This window comes from Camellia sinensis, chromosome 14, assembly GCF_055761805.1.
Source record: "Camellia sinensis isolate YWXY chromosome 14, ASM5576180v1, whole genome shotgun sequence".
NCBI classification, from domain to species: domain Eukaryota; kingdom Viridiplantae; phylum Streptophyta; class Magnoliopsida; order Ericales; family Theaceae; genus Camellia; species Camellia sinensis.
In genome coordinates, this window is record NC_138974.1 from 114,366,682 (window position 1) to 114,384,481 (window position 17,800).

General features: G+C 42.0%; 1 pseudogene; it reads right to left on the reverse strand.

The window, feature by feature from the left end:
- Positions 1 to 17,800, reverse strand: part of LOC114280135 (xanthine dehydrogenase 1-like) — a 184,479-nt pseudogene that overhangs the window by 54,626 nt on the left and 112,053 nt on the right.

The following is a 17,800-nucleotide window of genomic DNA, read 5'->3' on the forward strand; positions in this document are numbered from 1 at the left end:
TTGCTTTGCATTTCGGCTTGTAAGCCTTAGTTGTATGGGTCATCAACATGCTTAGCATAAGCTTGTTATCATCATTCGGCATCATTTAATATCATGTTTCAGTCCATGTAATGTGATCTTACATTATCATTTGCGTCTCATTCATTGCCTTGAAGTGTTGTAGTCTTGCGCCTAAAGGGTTGGTCATTGTGTATGCTACCATGCTTAAGCATTTAGGCTGCCATATCAATGGGTTTTGAGGGCCCTTTTGCATTCTAGAACTCTGTTTTGCATTGAAAATTTGTGCCATGATTGCTTGGGATGGGTATTGAGTGATGCTCCCTTTTGGTGGCCTTGAATGCCCTTGTTTTGGACTCATTCCTTGGCATGTTTGTCCATGTTTGCATTACATTTGCATCACATATGATTAGTACCTTGCATACTTAACATGATAGGTTGCATCACGTTTGGCATGTTTTGCATCTTAGCCTCATGTTGCATAACTTGGATCACAAGTGCATAGATGCATTACATTGTTTGGTTTGGGGTGTCAAACCAAACTTGAAGGGTGAGGGGTGTTTGTACTCCGAGTGACAAAACACACCTCAACCCTCGGTCACCGAGGCCCTTGACTTTGGCATGATAGGCTCTTGGTCCTCATTTGTGTGTTGCATGCATTTTTACATTGAATTGCAACCTTGGCTCCTTAGGCTATCATGCATCAAATGCACGATTGATAGCCCGAGGGTTAAGGGCCGTACTCCCTTGAGTCCGTTACATGATTGGGAGAGTAGCCATGCATACACTTGCTTGAAATTCCATGCCATGCACTATCTGTCCTTATTGCTGTCAAAAACCAGATTCTGCAGGAACTTTCTGCCGACCGGTAGTGTTCAGTGCCGATCGACAATCCTTCCTAGGCCGATAGCTTCATCAACAGCCGATGGATATTTTTAATGGCCGGTGGACATTTCCTTCAGTCGATGGTGTTCCACGGTGTTCAGGGGACCTGTCCCAGAACTTTGGCAATTTTCAGAGAAGCAGGGCAGTGTAAACCGAGGCGGCAGTGGTATGGTACGGACTTTCCGGGCGAGACGGGTTCAAGCATGCATCATTCGCGCATCCCAAGGCGGGGGCCGTGGCCACCTTTCTTTTTGCATTCATTCTGTTAATTAATTAGAAATTCTATAATAATTTATTTGTTTATTATTCGAATTGTATTATTCTTTTGGTCCCTCCGAGCGAGGGCGAATCTGTAATAAGTGTGGGTGAGTGTGTGCATGTCTTCCAACCCCCACTTCTTTCTCCCTTTTACTTACCTGCTTTGATGGTTAGTAATAGGTCATGTTTAAATTAGCATACCTTACGCTATGCATGCGTGCATCCATACATTTGTCTCGCATGCACCAGGCTTGGTGCATCATGCTAACTGCATTTGCACTTCAATTCCAAATTGAATACGTGCATTAATTGATCGCATTTCACATGCCATGTTTAGGTTAGCCGAGCCTACCCTAATTGCATCCTGTATGTGTTGCATTAGTCAATTTGACATGAACTAGGACCATGCATGTTGGCTAACTAGTTTATTGTTTTGGCTCGGAGTACTCGGTAAGCATTTATGCTTTAGCATATCGCATGCGTGTGAATGCTATCATGACAGCATGCTTACCATGTGGCTAGATGCTTATGTGATAAACTGTTTGGATGCCTGTGGGTGAAGGTTGGATTGTCTGAGTTGGAAAAACTCGTTGAAATCCGTATTTTAGCCTACTTGCGAGTAGCAAATTCCAAAGTGTATTTCAAGACAAACGGATATGCAATGCTTATTTCCAAATTAGGCAATCTAGTCTATACTTGTGTGCTGTGCGCATAACATAGTAATTCTAGGCTAATAGATGGAATAAGAACACATAACGTTTTCAAAAACGGATATCATGGTTAGTAGAGGCCGATCTTCGGATCGGGCAAGAGGGGTGCTCATAGCTGACCTTCCCCGATCGTACCCAAGTTCCCGAGCCGAGGCAACTTTGGTGATGATGGACATGTAGCCTCTGGCACCGAGTCAGGGTTTCCTAAATTCCCCCAAAATAAAATATTTAGGTGGCGACTCTGTATCTGGCAAAGCAGTCCATGTTTGGCACTTATTTTCAAAAATCAGTTTCTCAAAACAATTTGCCAGATTTGGACTCTTTGGTTCAGATTAAGAACCGTGACACAAATCGAGTCCGAACTGTAGCGGGGCCCCACGCGGGCGCGTCTATAGGCACGCATCCCGAGAATAATTGCAAACAGAGGCTAATTGGGGCATCGCAGTGGATTTCCGCACAAGGCAACTCAAGCATGCATCATCCATCATCTAGAGCAGAATTGAGGCAGTCCCTGGCTTGCATGCCAATTTATTGCTTTCCTAATTTAATTTGTTAATTAATTAGGGTTTTGTACATATTTGGATTGTAATATTCATTCGGGACTGTATATTCTTTATTCGGACCCTTCGCGCGAGGGCAATATTGTAATAAGTGTGCGTGTGTGTGATGTATGTCTTCCAACCCCACGTCTTTCTCCCTTTTATTTACCAGCTTATGATGGTTAGATTAGGGCATATTTCAATTAGCATATAGTATGATAGCATGTTTGCATTCATTCATCTGTTTTGCATGCACTGGGCTCGGCGCATCATACTAACTGCATTGTATTTTCAATTTCAAGTTGAATACATGTTAGTTGTAGCATTTCATATGCCATGTTTAGAATAGCCGAGCCTGCTATAGTTGCATTTTTGCATGTGTTGCATTCGACATTTCTGTATAGTTAGGATCATGCATGGATTTCTAACCTAGCTTTTGTTTTGGCTTGGAGTACTCGGTAAGTTTTACACTTTAGCATCCTTGCATGCGTGTGAGTGAATACCATGATAGCATGCTTACCATGAGGCTATGTGCTTATGTGATATAAACTGCCTAAATGCCTGTGGGTGAAGGTTAGGTTATTTGAATTGGAACAATTCATTAATTGTGAGTTTTAAGCCCACTAGATAGTGGCAAAATCATGTTTTCTAAAGCCCACCTGAGGGTGGCAAATCCACGTCTTAGCCTACTTGCGGGTAGCACCATCAAACCATTTTCAAATAAACAAACATGAGATGTTTTGCTCCAATTCAGGCGACCCAGTCTATACTTGTATGCTGTGCGCATCACATAGTAAATCTAGGCTAATAATCGGAATAAGAACGCATAATGTTTTCAAAAATAGATATCATGGTTAGTAGAGGCCGATCTTTGATCGGGCGAGCGGGGGTGCTCACGAAGTGACCTTCCCCAATCGTACCCAAGTTCCCGAGCCGAGGCAGCTTTGGTGATGACGGACACGTGGCCTTAGGCAACGAGTCAGGGTTTCCTAAATTCCCCCAAAATAAAATATTTAGGTGGCGACTCTGTATCTGGTAAAGCAGTCCATGTTTGGCACTTCTTTCAAAAATCTGTTTTCTCAAAACGATTTGCCGAATTTGGACTCTTTGGTTCAGACTTAGAACCGTGACAATTTGAGAGTCCGAACTGTAGTGAGCCCAATATCGAACGGAACGGGAGGGACTCGTCCTCCCGGGGCGTTCAGGGACGTCTACAGTTTCTGGCGACTCTGCTGGGGACTTAGAGAACTTGACTCGAACTCATGATATCTGTTTTTTACTACACTTATGTGTTTTTTGCATTGCATTTGCATTGGTGCGCCTAGGACACTGTGTTTGCCATCTGCTATTATTGAACGGCTTGCCGGAGGCTTGTCTTGTCAAGGCATGACCATAAGGCTGACCGGTTATGGGCTCTGCCAGTATGGGAACACAAACCCCAGTTTTACCGGGGCACCCTTTTTGACCATTCGACCTAGTGCATATTCGGAATCTATAATGACCATTCCAAACTAGGACAGGTTGCTTACCCGATTGTAGGTTGTTTGAAACCGCTGCGTGCGTAATGAAACCCTAGCTCCTGACAAAATAGGACAGGGAAACCCTACCCCAACATAGGGGTGTTTTGGCTCTCACTTGTCTGCTATGTGCTTTTAGAGTGCGTCTCTATAGGAATGCATGTATCAGTCTACAAGTTTGGGTATCAGGCCTGCGAGGACTAGTTTAGTAGTTTGGGCATCAGGCCTGCGGGCATCAGTATCTGGGAATCAGTTTTACCTGAGGGTATCAGTTCACCGGTAGAATTTTGGGCAGAATTCAGTAGAGAGCACACTCATTCAACTATGGTCATATCTGTTCAGGTGAAATCAGGCTGAGATGCTGCATGTTTTCTCTTTTGCTAGGGGGTAGTCTTGGAACCATAGCTTCAGAAGGCTCCGATATCCCCCGAGGTTCATCGGACTTCTACTGATAGACTTTGTCAGGTCAGAGATTCAGTTCAAGGACAAATCAGTGTTCTTCCGCCAGAGGCAGGGTAAAAAGGGTCAGTTAGGCACAGATCACCGGTTCAGCAGTTACCAGATCGGTGGCCCTTATCCACCCTACCAGTGAATAGTTAGGCTAAGGCCTCAGTTTTTATTAGTTTTTAGTCACCTCACCAGTCAGTCAGCCGGAACAGCAGAACATGGCAGGGATGGAGGAAATGATGCGTCAACTCCAAGAAAGTATGAAACTCAAGCAGCAAGACGCTACCCGGTAGACGGAATTTGCCAAACAGCAGGCTGCGATCATGGCCCAGCAGGCTGAGCTAATCACCAGGCTACAACAGCAAAATGGAGCATCTGCTTCGCACCAAGCCCCTCCCCCACTAGGAGTTCTAGCACCCAAGGAGGCACCAAATGTCCAGGGAGATACGAACATTCCGACAGGACCGGCTCCGCCCCCAATCTTACCCCGGCTGTCTAAAGCACCGATCAACCTACCGGATTCACCCTTTGAGCTCAAGTTAGACCCTACAGAGCTGAAGGTGAGCAAGCTGGAAAAGATGTTCAAGAAATCTCGGGGAGTAAATCCATTCCGGACATTGAGGACGGGTATACCGACGCAGCTGTGACGCTGTCAGACAGATTTAAGATGCCACACATCGACCGATTTGATGGATCTGGCGATCCCATAGTGCACCTCCGGCTGTTTTCGAACATACTAAGGCCGATGGGCCTCACCAGGCTGCAGAAACTTTCATTATTCGGTCGGACCCTGTCAGGTGTGGCCGCTATCTGGTATGCAAAATTAGAAGACGATGTCAAACGGAACTGGAATGAGATGGTCGAGGCCTTCGTTGCGCAGTACTCCTATAACACGCAAATCGAGATCACAACCCGTGATCTTGAGACAACAAGGCAAGAGCCTAAGGAGAGTTTTTCTGATTTCGTAGCCCACTGGAGGGCCAAGGCCTCGATGATGACCCTTAGGCCCACTGACAAAGATCAAATTCGGATGATTGTGGGCAATCTCCTGCCCAAGCTTATGCAAAAAATGATCGTTCTCCCCTTCCCCACCTTTTCAGACTTACATGAGATGGGAGTACAGATCGAGGACGCTATGAAGCAGGGCCTTCTTGACCAGGAGAAGGAGCAGCCCAGGAGGGCGTTTTCCCGCAGTTCGAATGCGACCACCAGTGGTGATACAGCTGCAAGATCTTCTGAAGTGGGCATGGTTACCACCACTATATCAAAAGCAGCTACCCCATTCATCGGTGCGTCCGGAAGTAGCTCACAAAAAACCAAATATCCGCCTCGAGTCAAGAGGGTTTTTACCCCACTTTATATGCCTTTGTCAAAGGCTCTAGAGGCCTTACTTCGAAAGGGATATCTGAAACCATTGGAACAATGGCCTCTACCCGATCCTCTCCCTCTAAAGCATGACCAGACTAAATATTGTGCGTACCATCAACAAACCGATCATGACACTGACAGTTGCTTTCGTCTTCGCCACGATGTACAAGATCTGTTTGACAACAAGGTCATCGCCGCACCAGCTCAGCAAAGTCTATCGGCACTTGATTAGTGAACTTGTGGGGGATAATGTGATGTGATCAAGGGATGAACCACCTGCGGGCGGCACTCAGTTTACTCCAGATGTGGCGTGTGGCACGCACTGTTTTGAGCATTTGTGAATACTAGTTTTTGTAGCTTCTGACTTGGGTGTTGAGTCAGTTCTGTGGTTTTGTTTTGAGTCTGTCTCTTTGTTTTGAGTCGGTCTTTTTGATTAAGGGTCTGTCTTGTTATATCGAGTTAGTCCTGTTTTGTTAGAGTCGGGTGATTCCGGGGGTGTTACTTCGGATATTACTATTTTGTTTTGTGTTTGTCCTTTTGTTTTCCTTTGAGTCTGTTTCTGTCGGGGAGCCAGTTGTGCCAACAGATTTGAATGAAACAGTAGTGATTTTCACACTCTTGTGTTTGTTTCTGCCTTGCGCCAGTTGTGCTAGAAAGTTTGAACGAAACAGCAGTACCTTTTGCCTGCTCTTCTGTGCCTTGAATCGTTGTATTGACCTAAGCTTTTCAAAACTTTTTCTAACACTGTGGTGAAAACAAAGAGGAAGGAATTCCTCGGGATTTGCAAAAATTTGATCAACTAAGAGAAAGAGAGACGTGCTAAGCCCTTAATGAATGAGATCATGCTTGTTAATGTGAGTACTGAGAAGGATCCTGGCTTGATCCGGATTGGTTCTACATTGTCTTCAGCGCAAGCGACTAGTCGCTTTCTTAAAAGATTTCAAAAAATGTTTTGCGCGGTCCTGCGAAGACCTGTATGGAATCGCTCTTGAGATTGTGCAGCCTAGGATCGCTCTCAACCTCGAGACTCGACCCCTTGCTTTCAAACCTCGAACTCGGACTCAGAAAGTTCAAAGGTCAACCATAATGTGAGGCCTGCGTGGCCTGATTCGAAGCAGCCCTCGAACTAGGGGCAAGAAAAGTCAGATCAAGGAGATCAATTGTTTTCAAAGAAAGCTTGCGAAGCTAGATCAAAAGCCCTCAAACTAGGGGCAAAACTGTCAGATGTGCTCGAAGAGTAAAAAAAATTGGGATGTTTCTCAAGCTAACGAAGATCGGCAAGAATGCCAAACCCCAGAAGGGAGGAAAGAAGAAGACATTGCTGAAGGACAACCGAGTTCCTATCCACAACACTAGGGGCAAATTCACCTTCCATTGGGTGGACTTCTACATCGTCAGTGAACAACAACCATTCTCCTGGATTCATATGACTTCAGGATCTTGAAACCATTTGACATGGACAAAGCTGCACTTTTACCCCTTGAGAGGCTCGCTGGGCCGAAAACCTGGAAGGGCGACCCGGACAAAAGTTAGAGCAAGAAAAAGAACAAAAAAAAAAAGAAGAAAAGAAGAAAAATGCAAAGAACAAAAAAAGAAATGAAGAAAAAGAAATGAAAAATTCTGAAAAAGAATGAACAAAGTAGAAAAGAAATGAAAAGAATTGAAAAGGAAAGAAGAACGTAGCTCGCAAGGTTGAAAACCCGGAAGGGCGGCCTTGGCAAAAGTTAGAGCGCAAAAGGAGAGGTTAAATACCCGAGTGTACCTTAACCCTGAACTACGTATGGCTTGATTCCCATGTTTGGGATACGTAGGCAACTTCATCTTGAAGTCCAGCCACATACACTTCCAATTCGATTATGTCCATGTGATGGTTCTGGTCATCTTTGTCTTCTCTGTATCCGAGAATTTGGTTGTAGTCGTCACTCTGAGGACTGACTACAATGTGCTGCGGTGCCATTCGAACAAGGGGAAACTTTTCGTTTCCATTCAATACGCTGCGGTGCTATTCAAACAAGGGGTAACTTTCCGTTGCCATGCAGTGTCCTTCAGACAAGGGGCAATTTTCCATTGCCTCTGATCCAAGGTCGTGCACCTCAAGAGTAGGTTCTGCGCTCGTTGAGCAGTGGCCGTTTGCAAAAACAATTTTTGAGAATTTTTATTGAGGTTGACTGATCCCTCGAAAATTATTCCATCTTTTCCAAAACTGGACCATTTCTTGGACCCAAAAAGGGAAAATTTTCAGTGCTCATCACCTAACTTGCATGATTTTCAAATAAAAAATCGAACAAGTATGTTAATCTAACTCTCATATTGGTCAAAATTGTTTTAGTAGAAAACAAAAAAACAAAAAATGGTTAAAATATTGAACTAGGGGCACAGTTGAGTCAGGCTTCCTGTCTTTCCCCCGTTGTCAATGCATCTGCCAGAAAGGGCACTCTACCTGCCAGAAAAGGGCACCACTGAAGCTGGCCGCAAAAGGGCAGAAAGCTCTCTCATCCTCCAAGCAACGAGGTATCAAGCCAAGTGCGAAGCACAAACTGGAATGGATCAAGATATCCCACTCCCTCATCTGGACAGATCTAACCACGTCCAAACTCCCCGGCAGAGCATCGACAGCCGATGTCAGCTGCAGATTCGCTACACGCCTAGCTGCAGCACAACCCCTCTGTGGGAGGAACTCACTAGCTGCGCGCAAAAAATGAAGAATCTAGCTGAGTGCTAGGAGCAAGAGCCCATAACTTTTTGTTCATCCATCAACCACCCTGGGGGGGGGGATAAAAATGAGAGAATAAAGAATAAAGAGATGTACGATGAGAGAAAGTGAGAAAAGGGTTTTGTGAGAAAAACCGAGCTTGAAGGCCGAGTGATTTGAGAATCACAAATGAGAAAGGGCGGGAAACAATACCTAGAGAAACAGGCTCCCTGTGTACGTTTGTATGTCGTGTCTTTTGTTTCGTTTGTCTCAAATCTTGTTTTGAGTCGTTCCGAGCGTGTCTCGTTGTGTTTAGGTCATTTTACATTTGTTTTCTTTTTTTTTTTGAGTCGTTTTGGTTGTGGTCAGTTGTAGGCTCAATGCCCGGTCGAGAACTCATTCTCAAATTCAAAAATAAATCGTTTTGTGCTCAGAGTGCCGTGCCGTTCTCCACATCTATGCAAAACAAGATTTGTTCTTTCATAAAAACCACAGGGTTCAACCCAGGTCATGTGGGAACAATAAAACCAGGACCTATTTGAAGCTATATGGGTTCCAGACTGCAAAGCAAAAGAAAAGAGGAAATGTCGGGTATCTGAGTTTGTTTCAACTTCAGCAAGTTCCGAGAGTACATTCCGTGTGTACCTCTTCAAGTCTTGCCAAAGCTCCGAAGTATGAGTGTGCCTCTACCTCAAGCTCAAGATCAAGTCTGCTTCAAGCCAAAATGGCAATCAGAAGTGCTCTTCTCGAGTACCATTCCCTGCCAGAGGCATCGTGGCCATGTTTGCAATGAGTTCCTAGGAGACCAACTGCGACGGTGCAAACTAGAGTTCGAATGGATGTTGCCTAGAATGCAAAGGTTCGGGATTTTCGAGACTAAAGTCTGGTTTAAATACCCAGAGGCGTGTCCTCGGCTTGAAATCTGTATGGAAGCCCCATAGGTTGAGATAGCGTGTATGCACCTCAATTCTGGATACCGAACCAACCTAGTCTGTCACCCCGTTGGAGAATAGGGAAAGTTGTGAATATGATCAGGAAGAAAGGCAACGTCCAAAGTGTTCTACATGAAGAACCCTTGTCAGTATTTCGGAGCCTTTGTACTGTAAGTTGAAGGTAAGTGTTCGACGAGCACAATGGGAGATCCCCGTCGGAGAAGAGCGGTTCACCGCCACTCACCTCATGAGGTGCTTTCTAAAGCGCCGCTACGCTTGTTTATTGCGTTCCTTAAACATCATGCATTGTATTGCATTGTACCTATCTAGTTTCTTTCTCATTCATGCACGATATTGTATGTACGGTTCATTCAAAGAAGTTCTGTTTAAGATCATTTATTTAGTGTATCAATCACACCTCATTTTGTGTATCTATCACACACATCCTCATTTTGTGTATCTATCACACACATTCTCATTTTCTGTATCTATCACATACATTCTCATTTTCTGTATCTATCACATACATTCTCATTTTCTGTATCTATCACACACATCCACTTTTAGTGTATCCATCACGCTCGTTCACTAAGTGCATCTATCACACTTCGTGTTCACATTTAGTATATCAATCATACTCTGTTCACTAAGTGCATCTATCACACTTCATGTTCACATTTAGTATATCAATCATACTCTGCTCACATTGTGCATCTATCACACTTTGTGTTCAGTTTCAGTATATCAATCATACTCTGCTCACATTGTGCATCTATCACACTTTGTGTTCATTTTTAGTATATCTATCATACTTTATTCACTAAGTGCATCTGTCACACTTCGTGTTCACATTTAGTGTATCAATCACACTTCATTCATTTAGTATATCAATCATACTCTATTCACATAGTGCATCTATCACACTTTGTGTTCACCTTTAGTGTATCCATCACACTCGTTCGCATAGTGCATCTATCACACTTTGTGTTAACCTTTTGTGTATCCATCACACTTGTTCACATAGTGCATCTATCACACTTTGTGTTCACCTTTAGTGTATCCATCACACTCGTTCGCATAGTGCATCTATCACACTTTGTGTTAACCTTTTGTGTATCCATCACACTTGTTCACTAAGTGCATCTATCACACTTCATGTTCACCTTTTGTGTATCCATCACACTTTGTTCACTAAGTGCATCTATCACACTTTGTGTTCACCTTTTGTGTATCCATCACACTTGTTCATTAAGTGCATCTATCACACTTCGTGTTCACATTTAGTATATCAATCATACTCTGCTCACATTGTGCATCTATCACACTTTGTGTTCGCTTTTAATGTATCTATCATACTCTGTTCACATAGTGCATCTATCACACTTTGTGTTCACTTTTAGTGTATCAATCACACTTTGTTCACATAGTGCATCTATCACACTTTGTGTTCACCTTCATTGTATCAATCACACTCTGTTCACTTAGTGCATCTATCACACTTTGCGTATATCCATCATGCTTTGCTTCACATAGTGCATCTATCACACTTTGTATTCACTTTGTGTATCTATCACACTTTGCTTCACTTAGTGTATCAATCACACTTTATTGATATAGTGTATTCAGCACACTCTCTTCACTTTTGTGTATCTATCACACATGCTCGCTAAGATTGCATCATAACTGCATGAAATGTAGTTTGATTTGCCTTCCCGCTTAAAACTGTCGCATTTATTATGAATATTTGCTTCGTTACAGCTTTATTTACATTATCCTTACTGCATGAAATGTAGTTAGATTTGTATATGCTTGCTGCTTTGCATAATCATGAGTTACGTCCGGCTCTGTGCATATCATTTTGCATCTTGCCCCTTGCCTGCGAGCATGCCTGCGGGCACATCTTTGTTATCTTGCCTGTTTGTCTAAGTCTTCGGCCTTGTCAAAAATGGGTCGTCTCTAGGTTTTGACATTCACTCCCGTCACGTGTGACTTTCGAGTTCTGTCAAAGAGGGGCAACTGTAGATACCCCATTTTTGACCGACCTTAAGACTCAGACGTCACCGATTGAGCACTCGGTAATGGTGCATATTGTGCTCGTTCAGAAGTTTCAGAGTCTCGGCTGCGAGCCTTGCCTCCGGACTTCCGGTCTCTTTCGTGTCTTGCCTCGATTTGCGAACCAGGCTCCATTTTTTCTGTTTTCTCTTCCCGAAGAAAGGGAGGGGTCTCGTAGATCATCTCTCAATGGCCGTAGGCTACGTTTTGTGGCCGTAGGCCATTTTTCCCGTTTCGAGCCCGGTTTCCAATTTTTCAGAGCCGACAGCCGTGTGCCTCGGTTCGGGACCGCTTAACCACCTCCGTTTGCCCCGGTTTTTGGTATACACCCCACCACCATCCATTCCAACAACTTGGAGCTGTTTTTCAGAGCTTAGGAGCACCATTTCTCAGACCAAGAGCTGCTGGTCCATTGGTCTTCAAGAGTAAGTCTTCTTTTCCTCTTTTCTTGCTTTATTTTGATCTATATTCTAGCCCCTTGTGCTCGCATATTTGGGCTCCGACCCTAACTAAAAATTGTCTTATTTTAAGCTCTATTTCATGTTTGATTAGGGACTTCTCCCTGTTTGAGGCTTCTTTTTTACACTATGTGTTAAAAGCTTCTTTTAGGCCTCTTTCTTGCATAGTATTTTAGGCTTATTTGTAAATTGTTTCAAGCTTTGCTATAAACTGTGAGTTTCCATATTTTGAGTCCGTCTTCAACTTTGTTGAAGGGCTCTTCACTTTTTGGGACTTCCTTCTATCACTTGCCTCTATAATTCTCTTTTAGGCCTATTTTTGCATGGTATTTTAGGCTTATTTTTGAGTTGTTTCGGACTTGGTCATAAACTGTAAAATGTCTTGTTTTGAGCCCCTCTTCAACTTTTTTGAATGACTCTCTTCAGTTTGAGGCCGGAAGCTACCACTTGCCTCTCTATCTCTCTTTTAGGCCTATTTTTGAGGGGAAATTTGAATTTCATTTCCCCCCTTTTTCCTTCACTCCTTTGCCTATATAACCAGCACCCCCAGCTGTGTTTTCAGGGGTTACAAAATTTGCTTTAAGGCTCTTGCATTATATATATATATATATATATATATCTCTCTCTCTCTCTCTCTCTCTCTCTCTCTCTATTCCAAGCTCCAAAACCCCAAGTTTCCTACACCATTTCTACACTACCTCATAGCACAAAGCCTCCATACTCCATTCCAGACCTTTGAAGCTGATTTCCAGAGGTGAAAAGCTTCTAAACTTGGTCCAAAAGTCGTTGAAGCTTGGTTCTACAAGGGTGAGTCCCATTTTCCCTCTTTCTTGCCTTGTTTTGTTTCATATCTAAGCGATACTTGCTTACACTTTTGGGCTCCGACCCTAACTGTAAATAGTCATATTTTGAGCTTCTTTTCATGTCTTATTAAGGACCTCCTACTGTTTGAGGTCTCCTACTACCACTTGCTTCTTTATCTCTCTCTTAGGGCCTAATCTTACATGATATATTAGCCTTGTTTTTTATCATTTCTGGGCTCCAAGACAAACCGTAAATAGTCTTATTTTGAACTCCTCTTCAACATTTTTGAAGGGCTCTTCTCTGTTTGAGGTCCCCTACTGCCACTTGCCTCTTTATCTCTCTTTTGGGCCAATTTTTGCATGGTAGTTTAGGCTCATTTGTAAGCTGTTTTGGACTCTTCTATAAACTGTGAAATGTCTTGTTTTAAGTCCCTCTTCAACTTTGTTGAAGGGCTCTCCTCTGTTTGAGAACAGAAGCTGCTACTTGTCTCTTTACCCCTCTTTTAGGCCTTTTCTTGCATGATAGTTTGGCCTTACTTGTGATTATTTTCGTGGCTTGATGTAATCTGTAAAATACCTCATTTTGAGCCCCTCTTCAACTTCGTTGAAGGGCTCTTTTCCATTTGGGGCCAGCTGCTATCCCTTTGTGTTTAATCTCTATTTTGGGGCCATTTTTGCATGATAGATTAGTCCTATTTGTGTTCATATTTGAGACTTGTTATAAACTAGAAATATTCATGTTTTGGGACTTTCTTTCTTCTGTATTCATACTTCATGATCAAATAATGCATGTTTTGTATAGCTATAGGCCAATGCATATGCCTAGTTTTGTGTTTCGGGTTCATTCCATGCATCGGGTGCCATGTTTCCATGTTTCGGGGCTGTTTTGTATCACATTTCAGCACTGAAATTTTCATGTTTGCATACCATGTTTCATGCCTTGCCATGCCTTGTTAGTGTTGCATGCTATGCCTTGGGTTCGGTCCTCGGTTTGCGTGCATGCGTGCACGCATTTCGAGTGTCTCATTTTCATCTAATGGCTACTGATGTGAGTGTGGCTGAGGTCCACTCATGTTGGTGTAAGTCTATTTTGCATTGTGTATGCCATTTCATTTCATAGCATTGTGTATGTTAGGTTGTATGTTAGCGCATTGTGTATGCCATGTGTACCTCGTGCATCGTGTATGCCATTTCATAGCATCATGCATGCTAGGTTGTATATTAGCTGCATTCATGCATGTCATGCATATTGCATTGTGTTTGGGATAGGAGTTAGCCCAAGCATGGGAAACGAGGGACGTTTCGTACTCCGAGTGACGAAACGTGTCTCAATTCCCAGTTGCCGACACTCCGGATTATCCATGATGGAGTTTAGGTCTTGTCGTGTTTTCATGTGCATTCATTTCATATTGAGTCGTGCAATTCGACTCCTCAGCCATCATGCATCGAGATACATGATTGGTGGCACGAGGATCGAGGACTACACTCCCTGAAGAGTAGTCATGCATACATATGTGAAAATACTTTGCCATGTCCCTTTGTTGCTCTCTGTTGCAGCAAATCAGAAATTAGCCGCCTTCCGAAGCTTGGCACGCATCCCGAGAATAATTGCAAACAGAGGCTAATTGGGGCATCGCAGTGGATTTCCGCACAAGGCAACTCAAGTATGCATCATCCATCATCCGGAGCAGAGTTGAGGCAGTCCCTGGCTTGCATGCCAATTTATTGCTTTCCTAATTTAATTTGTTAATTAATTAGGGTTTTGTACATATTTGCACTGTAATATTCATTCGGGACTGTATATTATTTATTCGGACCCTCCGTGCGAGGGCAATATTGTAATAAGTGTGCGTGTGTGTGATGTATGTCTTCCAACCCCACGTCTTTCTCCCTTTTATTTACCAGCTTATGATGGTTAGATTAGGGCATATTTCAATTAGTATACAGTATGATAGCATGTTTGCATTCATTCATCTGTTTTGCATGCACCGGGCTCGGTGCATCATACTAACTGCATTGTATTTTCAATTTCAAGTTGAATACATGTTAGCTGTAGCATTTCATATGCCATGTTTAGAATAGCCGAGCTTGCTATAGTTGCATTTTTGCATGTGTTGCATTCGACATTTCTGTATAGTTAGGATCATGCATGGATTTCTAACCTAGCTTCTGTTTTGGCTTGGAGTATTCGGTAAGTTTTACGCTTTAGCATCCTTGCATACGTGTGAGTGAATGCCATGATAGCATGCTTATCATGAGGCTATGTGCTTATGTGACATAAACTGCCTGAATGCCTGTGGGTGAAGGTTGGGTTATTTGAATTGGAACAATTCATTAATTGTGAGTTTTAAGCCCACTAGATAGTGGCAAAATCATGTTTTCTAAAGCCCACCTGAGGGTGGCAAATCCACATCTTAGCCTACTTGCGGGTAGCACCATCAAACCATTTTCAAATAAACAAACATGAGATGTTTTGCTCCAATTCAGGCGACCCAGTCTATACTTGTATGTTGTGCGCATCACATAGTAAATCTAGGCTAATAATCGGAAAAAGAACGCATAATGTTTTCAAAAATAGATATCATGGTTAGTAGAGGCCGATCTTTGATCGGGCGAGCGGGGGTGCTCACAAAGTGACCTTCCCCAATCGTACCCAAGTTCCCGAGCCGAGGCAACTTTGGTGATGACGGACACGTGGCCTTAGGCAACGAGTCAGGGTTTCCTAAATTCCCCCAAAATAAAATATTTAGGTGGCGACTCTGTATCTGGCAAAACAGTCCATGTTTGGCACTTCTTTCAAAAATCTGTTTTCTCAAAACGATTTGCCGGATTTGGACTCTTTGGTTCAAACTTAGAACCGTGACAATTTGAGAGTCTAAACTGTAGTGAGCCCAATATCGAACGAAACGGGGGGGACTCGTCCTCCCGGGGCGTTCGGGAACGTCTACAGTATGACACTGTATCCATCTTCTCCATGCCCTATCCCCTCTGGATTCCATACTCATACACATACCCGTGTCGTGTCGTGTCAACACAGGTACTTCACCAAAACTAATGAGTCTGTGTAACGTAGGTTTCAAGGTCATGCATTCATCGGCTCCACAAATTTTAAGGCAAATGACACAATCAAATTCATAAGGTTTCAGCTTCATAGCATAAAGAGTCTACTATTATATATGGACTTTAGTTTTTATTTTATAATAGATAATTGAATAGATGAAAGCTTGCTGTAAAACTTCCAGAATATGAGGAACATCGTTCTCCAGCTTTATTAAGTAATAAAACTCATCTCCCAAGAAGAAACCTAGAGGAGAATCAATTTGTCTCTTATTGTTGTTCCCTAGGGAATCCATAACTTGGTATCTAGGTCTATTTAGTGAGCACAAAGTAAGGGTTGTTTGCGATGATCTAAATACGTGTACTTTTTATCTTTTTATAAAAAGATGTGCAGAAAAGTAGAGAGGTGATGTAATGAAAAAAAGATAAAAAGATTGATTATATAGGGGATGCCAAACCACCCCTTAGTATTAATATTTCTTGAGGCCAACTACGTGATGTTTTTCTATCAAAGCTAGGATCCGTGCTCTTTAGAAGTGATTAAGACAAGAAATTTGGGTTGGTTTGTCTTACATCTTCCATGTTGACAAGGTAACTATAGTGGAGGCTTGCCTAAATGCTCGATAGCCACTGAGCCACTCAAAGGATAACTAGTCACCTCACGACAAGCAGAACAAGAACCAGCCAAATTGATCAAAGAAAACTTGGGCTCTTTTTGATTGACTTCTCAGAATTTGTTTTTTGAATTTTTTTTGTTTTTTTTATTGTTATTTTTTTGTTCTGGAAAAATAAAAATTAGAAATTAGTTTGACAAAAATAAACACTAAAAAGGATACTTTTTGAATTTTTAAAAATTATTTCACCCCCCCTCAAAAAAAAAAAGACAGAAAACCATATATAAATAATGACTTCCGATTTTTGCATATTTTTTGGCTTTTTTCTTTTTTTTCTTTCTTTTTTCTTTTTTTTTAGGGGGGGGGGGGGGGCTTATTTTCATCCTCAGTGACCTTTTTTAAGAATTTTTCAAAAAACTTTAAGCTTCTAGATTTAGCTCGACAAGACGAACCGAAAAATTATAATTTTTTTTAAAAATTCCAAAAAAAAAATATCTAGAAAAGATAAAACTAAGCAAAAAATATGTTTTTTTTTTTTTTGGCTTATTTTGGGTTTTTCAATTTTTTTTGGAATTTTTCCAAAAAAACTATACTTTTTATATTCATCTCGACAAAATGGATTAGAAAAGTAAAAATGTTTGACATAATTTTTTTTAAAAAGTCACTAAAGACCAAAAAAATTGGAAAAAGATGTGGCTTTTTTCTATGTTCCCAAACCTAGTTACATTTTTTTTTACCAACCTAGTTTGAAACTTTTTAAAAAAACAGATTCTGAAAAATGAACCAAACAAAGCCTTGAATTTGGAGGAGTTTCGATAGTGTTTGAACGCCTTTGTTAGTTGGTACTTAATATTTACTTTCTTGATTGAGGGGCACACTTCTGTGGTCATCAGCAGAATTAGTTTGGAGAGCTTGGATTCTTGGAAGCAGGGAAATCTTATGAAAGATGTATTATAGATTTTTTATCTGTCAAGTGGGGTGGGAATATTGGTGGATAACAAGATCAGACGAGGGAGAGGCAAATGAGAACATTTGTATCCACCATGAACTTTGAGATACAAAATTTATGGGATTTTCAGTCTTAAGATTATTATTTATGGTTTCTTGATCGAGCAGAAGGAAGAACCATTCTTCAAGTAATTAGTTTCAATTAGTTGAAGCTAGGCCTTGGTAACAGATGTTCCATCCTCTGTATTTCAAGTCCCCTTTCATAAAATAATTGATAGATTATCAGTAAGAGTTCATTCAAGGTATCAAATTTGAAATCAATCAGGAAAAATAATAGTGCAACCAAGCAGTTAAGATAATTCTGTTAAAGTCAAAACATCCTAGACTTTTCAGCTCACAGGGTTCCCACATGATGCAAAGGGAAAACTTCAGAAATCCTAGACCTTTTCTGTTGTCCATTAGCAACACAAATAATCAGTACATCCAAACCTTTTATACTGTCCATTAGCAACACAAATAATCA